The following is a 13028-nucleotide window of genomic DNA, read 5'->3' as shown; positions in this document are numbered from 1 at the left end:
ACAAGCAAATATATATGGCAAAGAATGCATCATGAATATCTGAATGATATGATTATGCATGTATATGCGTGATTTATGTATGATTAATGCTGACAGACAGACATATCTAACACAAACAGGCTCAAGAGCCACGAACAGACATCCAGCATAATATCTTCAAAAAGGAAGACAAGGCCCATAGGAGAAATCAGTTCTGGTGAGGATGATCTAATACCAGGAGACATAGACCACCGCTGGGGATAGGCAAAGTCACTGCTTCCGATTGCCGGGGATATTCCAACAATCCTCGGGAACAGGGGACTGGATATCAATAAGATCTGTCGTAGAAGAAACTCTACTAGGGAACTTATCAAGGAAATGATGTGGGACTCCGTGGGGAACGACCGCCAAGCAGATACTCATCAATTCTAAACATTCCTTCCTAACTGCTGGAGAGACATCTCTGCCATGGGAGAAAGAACCATTTGCTCCGCTGGGGATAGAAATAACACATCTTCCTCATCACCGTCTGATACTGGAAGAAATTCTCCAGACTTGGAGGGGATACCAATTATCAGGCTCGGGTCAGGCAACTCCACTGGGGATGGACTGTAAGCGACCATACTGGGGATAAACTGCCAACACTCTCAAAGGAGATACCTCGGCTGAGGGAAACGGAAACGTGCCATGCTGAGGATGAAAGGGACACAAGCCCTTCACCAATTTCTCTAGACAACTTCTTGCTAAGGAGGCAAAAATCCGGAAAGATAGCTCTGCAGGGAACACATGCCTACTTCGCTGGAGATTCTTACTCATGCTGGGGAAAGACAAACTTCCTCGTGAATAGATAGCATATCCACTTTTATCAATCTATAAGGGATTTTAGGTCAGTCCACACAAGAGATGACAACCATATGATCGATAAAACACAAATGCTAGTGCCAGAATCTCTGGGAAGCTAATGATGTATTATTCTTTCCGTGTTTGCTGGGGAGACATCTCAAAAGTTGATGAAGAGGATATAAGAATGTCAGAATATGAACAAATGTCTTAGCTTGAAAATCGTACTATCCTTGGGAGAGCACTGAAGACGTTTCGACTATCCTTTCAGTCATTAAGAATGTTCATTTTGTTTAAAACAGTTTATAAAATACTTTATTTGTTTAAAACAATGATATTCAACAATTAAAACATGCAAACATTTGTTAAACAGAAACAAATAAGAGTCCCAAGAATTGGATAAAAGGCTCAAATTTATTTAATAGAATGGTAGTCCGCAAATGGCGAGACTCCATGGATCTTTACAAATTTGAAATTGGTGATATATATTGGAAAAAGGACTACATGGAACATAATGACCATTTCTCCACCAACTCTGAATCCAATGTATTTGAAGCTTCAGTTGATGATGACTGAGCGAGAATCTTTGACAGATGAAAACTATAAAACAAAGTCTTGTCAAGATGCAGTTACTTGCCAAATCCCTAATTTTTGCCTAGATTGCCCCAGGGTGAGGTACTCAATCTAGCGGGATATATATTCATTTTTTTTATGTCTCTAACTTTTGCCTGGACCGCCCTTTCGGGTTTTCAATCCACCGAGACGCTCATTTTTGCCTAAGTCGCCCTTTCGGGTTTTCAACTTAACGAGCTATTATGTTTTTATTTTAGGCAAAGTATTTCTTGACTTCATCTGAATTCACAGGATGAGTGAAGTCCTCCCCATCCATAGTTGTAAGCAACAAAGCACCGCTTGAAAATGCTCTTTTAACAACATATGAACCTTCATAGTTTGGAGTCCACTTGCGCCTGGAATCGGGCGCGAAACACAAGACTTTCTTGAGCACGAGGTCACCTTATCGGAACACACGAGGCTTGACCTTCTTATCAAAGGCTTTCTTCATCCTTTGCTGATACAACTGATCATGGCACATGGCAGTTAATCTCTTCTCTTTTATCAAGTTCAACTGGTCATAACGACTTTGAACCCATTCAGCCTCGGTCAACTTGGCTTCCATCAAGACTCTCATTGATGGGATCTCAACCTCCACGGGGAGCACAACCTCCATGCCATATACAAGGGAGAAAGGGGTTTCCCCTGTTGAAGTGCGGACAGATGTACGATAGCCATGTAAAGAAAATGGCAGCATCTCATGCCAATCTTTGTACGTAACAACCATCTTCTGAATAATCTTCTTGATGTTCTTGTTAGCAGCTTCAACAGCCCCATTCATCTTGGGTCTATAGGGAGAAGAATTATGATGTGCAATCTTGAACTCGCTACATAGCTCTTTCATCATCTTGTTGTTCAAGTAAGATCCATTATCAGTAATGATCTTATCTGGCACACCATATCAGCATATAAGTTGATTCTTGATAAACTTTACAACCACCTGCCTGGTCACATTCGCATACGATGTCGCTTCAACCCACTTAGTGAAGTAATCAATAGCTACGAGAATAAAACGGTGACCGTTTGACGCCTTAGGTTCAATCATGCCAATCATGTCAATTCCCCACATGGAGAAAGGCCATGGTGAGGAAATAACATTCAGAAGTATCGGGGGAATATGAATCTTATCCGCATAGATCTGAAACTTGTGGCATTTCTTCATATATTTGCAGTAACATACTCCATTGTCAGCCAATAGTAGCCTGCTCTCAATATCTTCTTTGCCATGGCATGTCCATTGGAATGAGTACCAAATGAACCCTCATGGACTTCAGTCATCAACAGGTCTGCTTCATGTCTATCCACGCATCTGAGCAAAACCATGTCAAAATTCCTCTTGTAAAGCACATCACCATTGAGGTAGAAACTGCCAGATAATCTCCTCAAAGTTTTCTTATCTTTAATAGATGCCCCAGGTGGGTAAATTTGACCTTGGAGAAAGCATTTGATATCATAATACCATGGCTTATCATCTTTCACTTCTTCGACTGCAAATACATGAGCTGGTCTATCCAAACGCATCACAGTGATATTGGGAACTTCATTCCAATATTTCACCACAATCATTGAAGCAAGCGTAGCAAGAGCATCTGCCATCCAATTTTCATCTCGAGGAATGTGATGGAAGTCAACCTTCGTAAAGAAAGTTGAAATCCTCCTCGCATAATCTCTGTATGGATTGAGGCCAGGTTGATTCGTCTCCCATTCACCCTTAATCTGATTAAAAACAAGGGCCAAATCACCATAAACATCAAGATGTTTGATCCTAAGATCAATACATTCTTCCAAACCCATAATACAAGCCTCATACTCCGCCATATTATTCGTGCATTTGAAAGTTAGCCTTTCCGTAAAAGGAAAATATGTGCCTTGAGGAGTAATAATCACTGCCCTAATACCATTTCCATACTGATTAACAGCACCATCGAACATCATACCCTATTGGGAACCAGGCTCTGGCCCTTCATCGAGCGTAGGCTCATCACAATCTTTCATCTTCAAATACATAATCTCCTCATCCGGGAAGTCGTACTGCACAAACTGATAATCTTCAATTGGTTGATGTGCCAAATGATCAGCCAAGATACTACCTTTAATAGCTTTTTGAGCGCGATACTCAATATCATACTCAGATAACAACATCTGCCAACGGGAAAGCCTCCCAGTTAACGAAGGCTTCTCAAAGGTATACTTGATTGGATCCATTTTGGATATCAACCATGTTGTATGATTTAACATATACTGGCGTAAACGCTTAGTAGCCCAAGCCAAAGCACAGCATGTCTTCTCAAGAGTTGAGTACCGAGACTCACAATCGGTGAACTTCTTACTCAAGTAGTATATTGCATATTCTCTCTTCCTTGATTCATCTTGCTGACCCAATACACAACCCATGGAGTCGTCAAGCACAGTTAAGTACATAATCAAATGTCTCCCTTCAATAGGCGGAGACAGAATCGGAGGCTCAGACAGATACTCTTTGATACTATCAAAGGCCTTTTGGCAATCCTCGACCCAATCATGACGCTGATCTTTCTGGAGGAGCTTGATTATAGGCACACATGTGGCAGTCACGTGGGATATAAATCTGGAAATATAATTCAAGCGGCCAAGAAAAACTCGGACTTGCTTCTCAGTTTTGGGCGCAAGCATCTCTTGTATTGCTTTGACCTTGGCAGGATCAACTTCAATACCTCTTTCACTGACAATAAAGCCCAATAACTTGCCGGAACGGACTCCGAATGTACACTTGTTCGGATTCAGGCGGAGTTTATACTTCCTCAAACGCTGGAAAAGCTTCAACAAGTGTTCTATGTGTTCAACTTCATTTTTCGACTTTGCAATCATATCATCGACATACACCTCAATCTCTTTGTGCATCATATCATGAAACAAGGTAGTCATAGCGCGTTGATACGTGGCTCCGGCGTTCTTCAAACCGAAGGGCATCACTCGATAACAGAATGTTCCCCAAGGTGTGATGAATGTTGTCTTCTCCATATCCTCGGGTGCCATTTTAATCTGATTATAACCGGAAAATCCGTCCATAAATGAGAAGACATTGAATTTAGATGTATTGTCTACCAACATATCAATGTGTGGTAGAGGAAAATCATCTTTTGGACTAGCTTTATTCAAGTCTCGATAGTCCACACACATTCGGACTTTTCCGTCTTTCTTAGGCACGGGCACAATATTGGCCACCCATTGAAGATATGTAGAAGTCACCAGAAACCCCATATCAATTTGCTTCTGAACTTCTTCTTTAATCTTCACTGCCATATCAGGATGAGTTCTTTTGAGCTTTTGCTTCACATGTACACACTCAGGCTTCAACGGCAAGAAATGTTGCACGATGTCAGTATCCAGACCAGGCATGTCTTCATATGACCAGGAAAAGACATCGACATATTCTCGTAGCAACTCAATCAACCCCTTCTTAACAGACTCTTCAAGGAGTGCCCCAATCTTCACCTCACGAATGCAGTCTTCAGACCCCAAGTTGACTGTTTCCAGATTCTCAAGATGTGGCTGAATGATCTTCTCCTCGTGCTCAAGCAGATGGGTAATCTCATTAGGAATCTCTCCAACATCATCTTCTTCTACTTCAAATACATGGAACTCAAAGTTGGGAGATGGTGTTGGATCATTATGTTCAATGGGTTTGATTAACCTGCATAATGATTTTGAGTATAAAAGAGATTTCAGAATTCAAACAAGGCAAATCATTATGCAGATGAAAAGATTGATTTTATTCTCTTTTTAAGGTTTTATGGTGATCACCAATTTCATGCAAAAAAGCAAAAAGGAAAAATAATTTGGAAAAACAAACATTTAACATGTGATTATTGAATGAATATCATTGTATTAATCAAATTGTGCCAACAATGTCTTCACTTCTCCTTTTGGCATGGGAGAAGGGTTTTCAAACAAAATGAACACATTACGTTGACTTATGGATAACTGTTTAAACATCAACAGTGACCCAATTATTACAGATCCTGCCAGGTATGACAAAGTTGCCAAGGTCTTCCTCTTCATCATCTTCAACAATGGCAGCAACTTCCTGATCTTCTACTGTGTGGATGAAACCTCCACTCTGGAACAACCCACGCTCATTGGAAACACCAGAAGAATACCATATGCCATTTCGGGACTTGTTATCTTCCAATTTGATCATTTGACCCAAACCAGTAGTTGTGCCATGCTCAATGGCCAACTTAGCATCATTATAGGAGACAAATGAAGAAAGTCCTTTCCTTGAAGGCTCAACAATAGACAAGGCTTGGAACGGAGTCCCAACCTCATCCTCAGCATCAATGTAGGAGAAGGAAGATAAATGACTGACCAAGAGAGCCTTCTCTCCCCCTATCACCACCAACTTCTTATTTGTCACAAACTTCAACTTTTGGTGTAGGGTGGATGTCATGGCGCCTGGCTCGTGAATCCATGGTCTGCCAAGCAAACAACTGTAAGAAGGATGAATATCCATGACCTGGAAAGTGATCTGGAAATCACTAGGTCCAATCTTGATCGGGAGTTCTAATTCGTCGATCGCAGTTTTGCGCGATCCATCAAACGCCTTCACTACCACTCCACTCTGCCTCATGGGAGACCCCTGATATGAAAGTTTAGCCAGAGTGGACTTTGGCAACACATTAAGTGATGATCCTATGTCCACCAACACATTGGACAAGGCATCATCCTTACAGTTCATTGATATGTGTAAGGCCAAATTGTGGTCTTTTCCCTCCTCAGGAAGATCAGCATCATAGAAGCTCAAATTGTTGCGAGCGGTTATATTTGTAACAATGCTATCAAACTGCTGAATTGTGACATCGTGATCCACGTATGCCATGTCCAACACCCTCTGCAAAGCTTCACGGTGTGGCTCTGAATTCATCAACAAAGATAAGACAAATATCTTTGATGGAGTTTGTAGCAATTGATCAACGACATTGTATTCACTCCTTTTGATGAGCCTTAGCATCTCGTCACCATCCTCTTTCATAATGCCAGACTGGCCAACTAGGATAAGAGTGTTATTATTCTTGACAACAACAGCGTCAACGCCCTTCACAGCAGGAACAAAATTATTTGAAGAAGAAGTCCCCACGGGACCAGCAGGATTTACCACGGTTTTCTTCACAACATCTTCATGGGGTTTCGGTTGCGCCGAGAAAACACGGCCACTACGGGTCACACCACTAACGTATGAAATGCTAACCACGGAGGTTGAGGGCAAAGACACCTCCTTCCCATCTTCTAACATCACAACATTATACCGGTAGGGAATAACTTTGTTAGATACATATGGGACAGGGCCCGCTGGCTTGATCACAAGAGTTGGTGACACTTTCTTCTTGCTGCCATCATACTTGACGACAACAGGCTCAGGAATTCTGAATACAGGGGAGATAACATCGAATTCGTCCTCATTACGATTCTGAAGTATTTTGATCATGCCCTGATCAATCATCTCTTAGATGTCCTTTCTTACTTGTCGGTATCCTCTATCATTGATAGTGCACACCTGGCACCTATCATGGTCATGCTCGTAATGACTGTGTTCACACAACAGCTTGTGCATCTCGACCAAAGATTGCCTTATGTCATTAACATACATGACTTTATATTTGCCAGGGCATCCCTGTACCATATTAACAACAGCCTTCCCATGCTCGGGAAATGGGTTCTTCTTCACATTAGGACCTACGTCCTCGAAAAACAATATACCGCTTCTCACAAGGTCTTGCACCTTGGTCTTCAAGGGGTAACAATTCTCCACATCATGTCCGGGAGCACCAGAATGATATACACAATGAAGCTCTGGCTTATACCACCACTGAGGGTTGGTTGGTACAGCGGGAGGGTCTCGTGGAGTGATCAATTTTCTATCAATCAAAGAAGGATAGACTTCAGCATATGTCATCAGAATCGGGTCAAAGGTTACCCTCTTCCTCTCGTAGTTGCTGGTGCTGGTGGTATTGTTATTGCGAGGCTGGTAGGCCTGTTGTTGTTGACGATGTTATTGTTGTTGTTGTTGTTGATGATGGACTTCTCGAAAAGCAGGTGCTATATGAGCCACCTGGTGTTGGTTGACGGAAGGGCGCATGTCCTTCCTCCTCACAGAGGGCCTTCTTTTAATATGGGAGGACACAACATGTGTCTCTCCCTCCTTCTTCCTAGCAAAGCCTCCATACTTCTTTGTTGAGGAACTGTCATCTCTGGATAACCGTCCTTCACGGACCCCTTCTTCCAATCTCATCCCCATATTCACCATTTCGGTGAAGTCTGAGGGAGCACTGGCGATCATCCTTTCATAGTAGAAAGATCTCAAAGTCTTCAAGAAGATCTTTGTCATCTCCTTCTCTTCTAGGGGTGGCACTATCTAAGCTTCCAACTCGCGCCATCTCTAGGCGTACTCCTTGAAGGTCTCTTTGTCCTTCTGGGACATCGCCCTCAATTGGTCCCTGTCCGGAGCCATATCCATATTATACTTGTATTGCTTGATGAAGGCTTCGCCAAGATCGTTGAAAGAGCGGATGCTAGCACTCTCCAACCCCATGTACCACCGGAGCACAACACCTGACAAGCTATCCTGGAAGTAGTGGATAAGCAGTTGGTCATTATCAGTCTGTGTTGACATCTTGCGAGCGTACATCACAAGATGGCTGAGCGGGCATGTATTTCCCTTGTACTTCTCAAATTTAGGTACTTTGAATTTAACAGGGATCTTCACGTTGGGCACAAGGCACAACTCAACATCATTTTTACCAAAGAGGTCCTTTCCCCTCAGAGTCTTCAGTTCCTTGCGCAGCTCAAGGAATTGGTCTTTCATTTCGTCCATCTTTTCATAAACATCCGGGCCCTCAGATGGCTCAGAGTGATAGATGTTGTCTTCAACACGGGGGTAAGGCGTGCACAACGGGAGGTGGCACAGAGTGGGAGATTGGGGGTCAGAGGGCTCTGAGTCAGAGGAGATGGTGTGGTAAGGTAGGGATGAGGGTATTGAAGAGGGTGGTGATATGGGTTCATTGAACATTTCAGCTTCAGAGATGGGAAGGGTTGTGGTAGTGAGGTTAAATTTTTGAAGAGGGGGTGATGGTGGGTTAGAGGTAGGTGTTTCAAAGGGTTTGGTGGTGGAGGGTGACGGTTCAGAGTGTGTGTATATTGATGAGGTTTGAGGAAGGGAAAATGCAAGTTTCCTTAGATGAAGAGATGGAGAGTTATGAGGCAGAGACTTACTTGGAGATTCGGAGGAGGAGATTAGAGGGACTGGAGGTCTTGATACAAAAGTTTCCCCCAACTTTGTTTTCTTAGCCTTCTTGGACTTCTCAGAAGGTTCTCTCATTCTCTTCATGAAATTTCGTGGATGCTCAGGTAGCCAGTCCACAGAGAAATCTGAGATATCAACTCCTTGGTTGGCCAGATATTGCAGATAATACGCACAACCTCTGGAGGTTCTATCTTTGAGAAGAGGTAGAGGCCATTAGGTATTTTCCTCTGATCTTTCAAGGCTTCCCAGGAGGTGCCCAATGATGGCTTGACCAGAATCTTCTCAATTACCCCCATGCTCTTGAGATTTCATGCATTCAGAGGTCTCCTAGTGTCAACAGTTACATCCTCCATCAAACTGTGATGGATCAGATGATCCACCAAGCCGCTCTCTATCAGAATATCACATATCAACCGTCCTAGAAGGATGTAAGTTCTGGGCTTCATGTTTTTCCTGGTGTCTCTTACAGAGTCTCTCAGGTACTTGAAAAGCAGCGCTGACAGATTCAGCTTTAACCCTTTGTGGAGGCAGTAGAGGATACACTTCTGGTCAGTGTTAATATAGTCTGAAGAGTTGGACGCTAGGCGGTGATGAATAATCCCCAGAATGATCTTCATCCAGACTCTAAGGTTCTGATGAAGTTCCTTATTCTTTGATGAATCACCCTCAGCGTTTTGCTTGAAAATTGTTGGGGCAATTTCCTAGGACATGTATTTTGACCTAGGGTTGATGTTGTAAATACGTCTTCCCCCTGTCTTCTCCATGTTCAGAAGGGAAGCAATTGATTTCTCGGTGATGACGATCTTCACCCCTAGAACGTAGGACACAATATAGCGGTCGTCTGAATATGCAAAACGCCAGAATTCCTTGACCAAATATGTGTATACATGACGATAGAGCCTTTGAAAGTAGTTTTCACACCCTTGCTTTCTGAGTTCTTCAGTGAGGTCCATTCCATTTCTTTTCATATTCTCGAAATCAACCAAAGATTCACACATGACTTCAAGCTTGTGAAACGGAGTGGCAAGGTTGATGTGGGGTTCACGATCCAAAATGTGGGGTTCTTTGTATATGGGAGTGGAGATAACACCAGTTGTTGCAGTGGTTTGTTGGGAAGAACTTTGAGGTTGTTCCGTTGATTCCATTTGTTGTGAGTAATTGTACACTGATTTTTGCTGGGAATCCATGAAGAAGGGGATGAAGTTGTTGAAGAACGTAGATGATGCTTGAGAGAGAGAGGTTTGTGTAGGATGTGAGTGAAAAGTGTGAAAGTGTGAAGTGTGGTAATTATAAGTACAAACGAGGGGCATGCAAAATGGCAGCGTTAGATGGAAGAGGAGCAGTTGAAATTAATGATGGCACAGAAAAAGGGTTGACACGCTAGGGGAGAAATTAATTACAACTAATGATGCATGTCTAATCCACAAATCAGCATACTGCTCGAGGAGATCTCAAGGGTCTGTCTCTTGATTTCTGCTAGACAGGTGTCTAGAAGATCCAAGGTCAGATGCAAGAGAAACCACATGTTGATCTATCTGATCTTCAGGAATACCAAAAGGTTGGATCCTGAGGATTTCTGATTCAGATGACTTCTAACTGGTAGAAGTATCAGATTCAGGTCCAGACACTAGACGTTACGTTCAAAACCTTATTTTGCCATTTCAGAGAAGCACACGTTTGATTCATTCTGGAAAATTTTCAATTTTCAAGTGTTTCAGAATGAATGAGAATCTATCTTCAGCAAGGGGTTTTGTGAAGATGTCATCCCATTGATAGTCTGTATCTATAAATTTTAAAGAGATTACCCCTTTCTGAACATAGTCTCTGATAAAATTATCTTTTATTTCTATGTGCTTTGCTCTCGAATACAGAATAGGGTTCTTACTTAAACAAATGGAAGCAGTATTATCATAGAAGATAGGAACGTTACTCTTATATATCTGAAGATCTCCTAGTTGATTCTTCATCTAGAGCATCTGAGTAGTGCATAGAGAAGCTGATATATATTCTGCTTCTGCAGTAGGAAGTGCAATGGTTGATTGTCTTTTGTTGGCCCAGGATATAAGATTGTTTCCCAAGAACTGACAGTCTCCAGATGTGCTTTTACATTCCATTCTGTCTCCTGCATAATATGCATCACAATATCCAGATAGTCTATACTCTGATGTTTTCTCATACATTAGGCCAAGGTTAGGTGTTCCCTTCAGATCCCGTAGGATTCTCTTAATTGTTGTTAAATGAGATTCCCTTGGGTCTGAATGGAATCTGGGACAGAGACGTACACTAAAAAGAATATCTAACCATGTAGCCGTCAATTAGAGAAAAGAGCCTATCATACCACGATAGAGCTTTTGACAAACCTTTTGAGTTACTTCTTCTTTCTCCAGAATGCAGGTTGGATGCATGGGTGTCTTTGCTGGTTTGCATTCTGACATTTCAAATTTCTTCAGAATGTCTTTTATGTATTTACTTTGGTATACATATGTAGCTTCTGAAGCTTGATTAATTTGAATTCCCAGAAAGAATTTTAGTTCTTGCATCAAACTCATTTCAAATTCTGCCTGCATTAACTCAGAGAATTCTTGACAAATAGAGGGGTTAGCTGAACCAAAAATTATATCATCAACGTATATCTGACATATCATGAGATCATTTCTAATGTTTTTACAGAAAAGTGTAGAGTCATCCTTTCCTCTAATAAAATCATGTTCCAGAAGAAAGTTTCTTAGTCTTTCATACCAAGCTCTATGAGCTTGTTTTAGACCATACAAGGATTTTTTTCAGTTTAAAAACATGTTCTGGACATTTAGAGTTTTCAAAACCTTGAGGTTGGTGAACATACACTTCTTCTGAAATATAACCAATAAGAAATGCGCTCTTGACATCCATCTGATATAATTTGACGGAGTGGTTTACATCGAATGATATAAGTAAGCGAATAGATTCTAACCTGGCGTCTGGAGCAAAGGTTTCATTGTAGTCAATCCCTTCTTGTTGACTGTAACCTTGTGCTACCAGTCGTGCTTTCTTTCTGACAACTTCTCCCTTTTCGTTTAGTTTGTTTCTGAATACCCATCTTGTTCCAATAACGTGAGTTCCTTTTGGCTTTGGGACCAGATCCCAGACGTCATTCTTTGAGAATTAATCAAGTTCTTCTTTCATTGCCAGAATCCAATCGTTTTCTTGAAGTTCCTCATCAGATGAAGTAGGCTCAATCAGAGACATTAATCCCATAGGGGTTTCTTCAGGTGCTTTGAATGTAGGCCTTGTTCTGACAGGTTCATCCTTGTTTCCCATAATCAAATCTTCAGAGATGTTTGGACGAATTCTTTATCTTTTCTGGATAGTTGAGAGTTTAGTTGTTTCTGGATTTTTCTTTTCGGCTTCCTCAGATTCTTTAGTCATTTCATCAGAACCTGCAAGAGTTATCTCCAAATCTGCAAGTTTTTCAACTAGCTTTGACTTTTCAGAGTCAAGCTTATCATAAAATCTGACATGTATTAATTCTTCCATAATTTTGGTTTTTGTGTTGTATACTCTATAGCCCTTAGAGCGTTCTGAGTATCATAACATAATACCTTTTTGTGCTTTTGAATCAAACTTATTCACATGATCTTTAGTATTAAGAATAAAACAGGGGCATCCAAAAGGATTGAAGTAAGAAATGTTGGGTTTACTACCCTTACACAATTCATAAGGAGTCTTCTCCAGAATAGGTCTTATAGGGATTCTATTATGAATATAGCACACTGTATTTACTGCTTCAGCCCAAAAGTGCTTAGCCACATTTGTTTCGTTAATCATGGTTCTGGCCATTTCTTGGAGTGTCTTATTCTTCCTTTCTACAATCCCATTTTTTGTGGAGTTCTAGGACAGGAGAAATCATGGGATATTCCATTTGTAACAAAACGTTCCTCAAAGAACTTATTTTCGAATTCGCCACCATGATCACTTCTGACTCTGATGATTTTAGAGTCAAATTTGTTTTGCACTTTAGAACAGAAGCTAGTGAATACAATGTGTGACTCATTCTTGTGCTTTAGAAATTTTACCCATGTCCGGCGACTAAAGTCATCAATAATGACCAGTCCATACTTCTTTCCATTGACTAGAGTTGTCTTAACAGGTCCAAACAGGTCAATGTGAAGAAGTTCTAGAGGCTTAGAGGTAGAAACAACATTTTTATTTTTAAAAGAGGTTTTTGAAAATTTTCCTTTCTGACATGCCTCACACAGAGCATCTGAAGAAAACTTCAGTTTAGGTAGACCTCTGACTAACTCGAGTTTATTTAGCTGAGAAATCCTTCTCATGCTAATGT

This window comes from Lathyrus oleraceus, chromosome 1 (genome assembly GCF_024323335.1).
Source record: "Lathyrus oleraceus cultivar Zhongwan6 chromosome 1, CAAS_Psat_ZW6_1.0, whole genome shotgun sequence".
Classification (NCBI taxonomy): domain Eukaryota; kingdom Viridiplantae; phylum Streptophyta; class Magnoliopsida; order Fabales; family Fabaceae; genus Lathyrus; species Lathyrus oleraceus.
This window is presented reverse-complemented; position numbering follows the sequence as displayed.